This window comes from Macrobrachium nipponense, chromosome 2 (genome assembly GCF_015104395.2).
Source record: "Macrobrachium nipponense isolate FS-2020 chromosome 2, ASM1510439v2, whole genome shotgun sequence".
Taxonomy (NCBI): domain Eukaryota; kingdom Metazoa; phylum Arthropoda; class Malacostraca; order Decapoda; family Palaemonidae; genus Macrobrachium; species Macrobrachium nipponense.
In genome coordinates this window covers 165,486,818-165,493,734 of record NC_087201.1, presented here as the reverse complement: position 1 = coordinate 165,493,734, position 6,917 = coordinate 165,486,818, and the positions used below count along the sequence as shown (strand labels likewise).

General features: G+C 38.6%; 1 protein-coding gene across 1 annotated transcript in view; it reads right to left on the bottom strand.

Moving 5' to 3' along the window:
- Window positions 1-496, bottom strand: part of LOC135221361 (putative neural-cadherin 2) — a 559,152-nt gene extending 558,656 nt beyond the window's left edge. Inside the window, exon 1 of the mRNA XM_064259162.1 lies at window positions 383-496. The gene's annotated coding sequence lies outside the window, so the exon portion shown is untranslated. The remainder of the gene's footprint in view (window positions 1-382) is intronic.
- Between the last annotated feature and the right edge of the window lie 6,421 nt (window positions 497-6,917).

Genomic DNA, 6,917 nt, shown 5'->3' with positions numbered 1-6,917 from the left:
TTTATGGACACCCTGTAGATTTTTAGGCACACATGCCAAGCACTGGGGCAACTAAGACCATTCAGCGCTGAAACGGAAATTGACAGTGAAAAGGTTTGAAAGGTGTAGAAAACCTCAAGGCAGTTGCACTACGAATAAATTCTTAGGAGAGGGTGGACAATAAGACGAGGAATAAAGAGAATATGAACAGAGGTACAGTAAAAGGAATGAAAAAGGGTTCCAGCTTGGGGCCGAAGGGACGCTGCAAAGAACCTTAAATAATGCCTACAACTAAGTATATAATAGGCCTACAGTGCACCTCATGAGGTGCACTGACGGCACTAACCCCCTATGGGGCTCCTCGAGTGAGAATCAAATCACAAAGTTACTTATTGCCACTGACCCTCTGTTGTATGAGTAACCCAGTAAGGGAGTTGATTGTGAAATAGGCCTCGCTGGGTTTGAAGCCATCGACTCCGTCTCCCCTCACTGTGTACAGAAGTCCCTGGAAATCAAGTCCGTCTTTGTCCTCTGCTTCTACCTGGATTCAGATGGAAGAAAAGACTACTGAGAAACAATGAATTGTCATAGAAATGTAGGCAAGGTGAATATTCCGTTGCATCACGCGCATAATCAAAAGTTCTGCTTTTACACTCGCGTGCTTTGAACATTATAAAATGCATTCTCATACAAAAAGATCTGGCAAGGAATACCTTCGAATTGTATAAAATGACATGACAATGCCTTCAAATCATATAAAAAGATATGCTTTCAAAATATATAAAGGGAACTGGTAACCAAACCTTCAAATTATATAAAAAAGATTCAAGCAATACCTTCAAATTTTATGATTTTTTTTTTCAGGCAATACCTGCCAAATGTACAAATAGATATACCTTCACATTGCACAAATAGATATGTCTTTAAATTATATAAAAAGATATTTCAAGTAATACCTTCAAATTATATGAAGATATGTCAAGGAAAACCTTCAAATTATAAAAAAAAATATTATAAGCAATACATTCAACTTACATCAAGAGATATGGCAAGCAAAACCTTCAAATTGCATCAAGAGATATGGCAAGCAAAACCTTCAAATTATACAAAAACATATTGCAAGCAATACCTTCAAATTATATCAAGAGGTATGGCAAGTAATACCTCCAAATTTTGTCAAGATATAAGACAAGCAAAACCCTCAAATTAAAAAAAAAAAAAAAACATATTGCAAGCAATACCTTCAAACTTTACAAAATATATTCCAAGGAAAACCTTCAAATCAAATCAAAATACATCCCTTAGAATTCTATTTAAAAAACACTGCAAGCGTATCCTCCAAATTCCATCAAGAGATATGGCAAGCAATACCTTCAAATTATGCAATAACATATTATAAGCAATACCTTCGAACTATACAAAATATATTCCAAGCAAAACCTTCAAATTATACAAAAACATATTGCAACCAATACCTTCAAACTATACAAAATATATTCCAAGCAAAATCTTCAAATTATGCAAAAACATATTGCAAGCAATACCTTCAAATCAAATCAAAATACATCCTTTAGAATTCTATTTAAAAAACACTGCAAGAAAACCTCCAAATTCCACCAACGAGAGATATGGCAAGCAGTACCTTGAGGAGCACAGCTGGGAGGTGAGTGTCATCTTCCTCCGTCACGGTGACCTTCAGGTCTTGCTTAATGCGATGTCTCACTCATTTGATATCTGTGAATGCGTGTGATTACTAAGTGCTCGCTGTTCGAGTAGCGGGTTGTGACTACACACTCAAGTATGTGTGTATTAGCGTGTTTTGACATGCGCGAGTCGGCAATATGGTGTTCTTTCATTGACGGCGTGAGAGTTACATTTTTTTTTTTTTTTTTGCCCTTGTGTTTTTTTCCCTTTCTAACTTTGTGTGTGAATCATTTTTGGAGTTAAAGAGGCAGTTCAGATTACCATATTTTTTTCCCATAGGAGCAGAACATGATGAGTTTTTTTTATCCTAGCACATGTTTAAAGGCGACGCATTCATTTTTTTTAATACATACGTATGCATATGAAGTTGTCATACATGTGGCCCAATTCTCACGGTGCTTAGATTGCATTTTTTTGGCCCTTGGAGACAGGGCTCTCTTATGCATACGCACTCAGCATATTTTTCTGCCTAAGGGAGGGTGAATTTTTTTTTCTTTGTACCGGGGTTGAGGGGGTGAGTCCTTTTCTTTTATTTTTTGTTTTCTCTCGTCTCCTCAGTTTGGCCTTGAAAAGAAGAGTTCATTGCCATGTTCTTGAGATCAGCTGATAGCCACTGAGATATGATGTGATATGCCAGTATGGTTTTTTTCTTTTAGAATGATTTTTGTTCCTTCTTTTGAGTAAGGAGAAAATGAATATGAATGAATATGGTGCAAGTTTCCCCTTACACTTTGGAGAAGGCCTTTACACAGTGGTAGAGGGCGTGATTAGAACTGGGGATACAGAGATTATTTGCTATTGGTGATGTGTTTGGTGATATTAATGGTGATGATACTGGTGAAGGGTAATATTGAAGCCCATACTGGTGATACGGGAGATATTTACGGGGAATTATTACGGGAGTTATTTACGGGGATTCTATTAGAGTTCACGGTGGTAATAATTTTGGTGAATGGGCCAATGATTTGTGGGTGGTGATATTGGTAATATTGGTGATACTGTCGAATACTAATATTGGTGATGCTGATACTAACAATGGGGTTGGTGTACTGAGAACTAAGGGTGGTGATGTTTATAAGTTGTGGAATGGAAGGTACTAACCACAAAAATAATGGTGTTTTATCGGAGGATATTGTGTTAATGCCCTGTTCAAAAACTATGGTAACAGTCAAAGTGAGAAAACCTACCGGTCTTCTTTTGCCAGTTTTTTTTTTTTTTTTTTTTTTGATAGCCCTAGAGTTTTTTTCTATTATGGGTTCAGTAGATAATTGCTTGAAGTCTATGTGAGTTACAGATGTTACAGGTGTCACGGGAACAGTCAACAGTGCCATTGGTTTTTTTTTTCCTTTTGGACGTTAGTTATCACTGACGTAAGTTTTTTTTTATTATGAGCGAATTTGAATTGATTTTTCTCTCGGAACCAGTTTGTGTAGATTTTTTATATCAGTTTGTGATTTGGAATCATTGTTCGGGAATGTGTTTATAATTTCAGCCCTCCCCAGTACTACTGCTACATAGACGACACCTTCATAAGAGTCGACAGAGAAGAGGACCTTGAAACTTTAAGAAAGACTTTTGAAGAATGCTCCATCCTCCACTTCACGTGTGAACGCAGCGTTGACGGTGCCCTACCCTTCCTGGACGTTCGGGTACAGCAGACCCCTACGGGATACACCACCACGGTTTATAAGAAACCCACAAACCCGGGTCTATGCCATAATGGGTCCAGCGAGTGCCCAGACAGGTATAAAAGATCTATAGTAGATGCCTTCGTCCCCACGCCCTTAAACACTGTTCCACATGGAGAGAAACCACCAGGGAGATCGAAAGGTCTACACAACTCCTCATCAACAATAACTTTTCAAATCGCATGGTCGAACGCCAAACGCGGGACTCCATGAATGAATGGCACCAAGAAAGAATGACCGAAACTACCGACCAAAGTAGAGCTATAACAATATTTTATAAAAATTATATGCACCACAAATATTTGGAAGACGAAAAGGCTATAAGGAAAATAATCAGTGAAAATGTCTCCCCCACTGCAGAAGGTTATAAAATTAGCCTCATAATATACTATAAAAATATGAAAACCAGCCAGCTGCTTCTTAAAAACAACCCAGCGCCCCCAGAAACGTCTTTGAAGAGGAGTGTCATCTACGAATTCACATGCCCGGTGGATAGATGCCACCATTCTTATATCGGGATGACCACCACTAGACTCTCCAAGCGGCTCTCCTGCCCCCTTCAAGAAGGGGCCATTTTCATTCATTACAGGGAAAAGCATAACAGAAGACCAGAAAGAGCTGAACTTATAACGAACATAGAAATTATTGACCATGCACCGGACCGGAAACGCCTATGTTATCTTGAAGCATTAAACATATTACAGAAAAAAACCTACTGTCAATACGGTAAAAGAAACAGAATTTCTTCCTACAATTATAAGAAGAAATAGCACAAGAAACCAATCGACTCCATATACCGCCAAGAGAGAGAGAGGGGAGATTGATGGGAGAGAGAGAGTGAGAGAGAGAGAGAGAGAGAGAGGAACAAGGAGAGAGTGAAAGGGAGAGAGTGAGAGGAGCGAACGAGAAAGAGAGAGAGAGAGAGGAACTGGAAGAGATAGAGAGTATGAGTAGGGTAAGAAGAAGAGAAAGAAAGAGAGGAAGAAGCAGAGAGAGAAAGCGGGGGAGAATGAACAGATGACATGTCACCTGGACGGCTTGTAGTACCCGCCACCCAGGAGGTGGGTACCCCAACCAACACCCAACCAACGCTAATAACACCAAGAAATGAAGGACACGCCATAAACACATGTGTAGTACCAGCAACCAGATGCAGCGCAGTAGTGGAGTGGACGAAGGCTGAATTCCGCAGCATTGACCAAAAAACTAGGAAACACTTGACAATCCAACAAAGCACTACACCAACAAATACAGACTATACATAACACGAAAGGACGGAGGGAGAGGGCTCCTAAGCACAAAGGACTTCGTCAACATCGAGAGCAGAGCACTGGGGCAATATCTGAAAACCAGTGAAGACAAGAAACTAAGGAGTGCATGGGTAGACGAAGACCCAGAAATATACAGAGACAGGAGAATGATAAACAGAAGAGAGAGGACTGGCACAACAAACCAATGCACGGACAATACATGAGACAGACTAAAGAACTGGCCAGCGATGAAACATGGCAATGGCTACAGAGGGGAGAGCTTAAGAAGGAAACAGAGGGAATGCTAACAGTGGCATAAAATCAGACCCTAAGAACCAGATATGTTCAAAGAACGATAGATGGAAATAACATCTCACCTGTATGCAGGAAGGACAATATGAAAAACGTAATCATAAACCACATAGCAAGCACATGTCCAGCACTTACTCAGAAACAGTACAAAAATAAACATGATTCAGTGGCAAAAGCACTCCACTGGAGCCAGTGCAAGAAACAACAGATACCTTGCAGTATAAGTGGTACGATCACCAACCTGAAGGCCTGATAGAAAACGACCAGGCAAAGATCCTCTCGGAGTATGGTATCAGAACAGATAGGGTGATACGTGCAAATAGACCAGTCGTGACGTTGATTGACAAAATCAGGAGGAAAGTATCACTCATTGATATCGCAATACCATGGGACACCAGAGTAGAAGAGAAAGAGAGAGAAAAGATTAATAAGAATCCAAGACCTGAAAATAGAAATAAGAAGGATATGGGATATGCCAGTGAAAATTGTACCCATAATCATAGGAACACTAGGCATGATCCTAAGATCCCTGAAAAGGAATCTGGAAGAACTATAGATGTCGAAGTAGCTCCAGGATTCATGCAGAAGAGTCTGCTCCTAGTAAGAAAAGTGATGGACTCCGTCCTAAGGAGGCAGGATGCAACCCGGAACCTTACACTATAATTACCACCCAGTCGAATTGGAGGACTGTGATAGACCAAAATAAATAAATGAATAAAAAATCCTTTGTGCAAACGTATATTAATAAAACTAGTTATAAACAAACATCAATGAAATTTAAATGAAATTTTAATTTATTATTATTATTACTAGCAATATCTACGGGCATAACCAGCTCCTTTTCAGGGAATTCCTTCTCACCCCAATCCCTTCGGAGGAGGAGGGAGGTAGGATGAAACCCTACTATAAAACATATTCGAGGTCCCCACAATAACCCCGCCAAGTTTCATACCAATCGGACCAGCCGTTTGGCCGTGATTGAATGACAGACGGACGGACAGACGTAACGCCCATTATAGTAAGATTTCTGAAAATTGATTTTTGCGTCAAGAGGATTTTTGTATTCCAGTTATCAATAGGTTCTATAATATCTGATTTGAGCTTCGGCTAAAGTGCCGTATGGAGCTTCCCTTTAGTTTTATTTGGAAACCAATTTCAGCATTTTCTCTCTATATAAACTGAATCAAATCATTTCATATCGACTTCAAAGATATTTGTTAAAAATGCAACTCATTTTCACCATTCAGCGGTCAGTATATTTGATGCACTAATTAGATAGGAGTCTACCACATTCCATATATATATATATATATATATATATATATATATATATATATATATATATATATATATATATATTATAGTTATATCTATCATATGACAATTAAGTTTATTTCTATTCACGTTTTGATTCGCCTTTTGACGTTGCTGATGCCTGAAACCAATTAAGATAATAGCGCATGGAATAATCTTGAACAACAAGACAAAGTTTTAAACTTATCCAACACCCCCCTTACTGTAAATCAACATTTAGTTTTAAATTTAGGCTTATCCTTTGCCCTTATGCCAGACCGCAAAAACAACCTAGACTTCATAGTGGCTTTTGATAAATTCATATCTGAAGAGATATGTTTAAAAGGAGTGTTACTAAATGCTTTAACTGACCTTCATAAGAAATATCCTGTTCCCCGCAGATTCATGAGCCATCCACTCGCTAAAAAAGTTAGATGTTATAATAAGTAGATCCGACAAAGACGGCAAAATTGTAATAATGGACAAAGACTTCTACCTCGAATAAATCAACCAGCTCCCTAGCGACACAAATACTTACGAAAAACTGACGAAAAATCCCCTCCAGAACGTTCCCACAGAATTTTTTCGGAAAGTAAGATTAATTGACCAAGACAAAAAGAATATTGAACTATTAGAGAAATTTAAAGTAATTAATCCTAAATTACCCTACTTTTATGGTCTTCCCAAAACT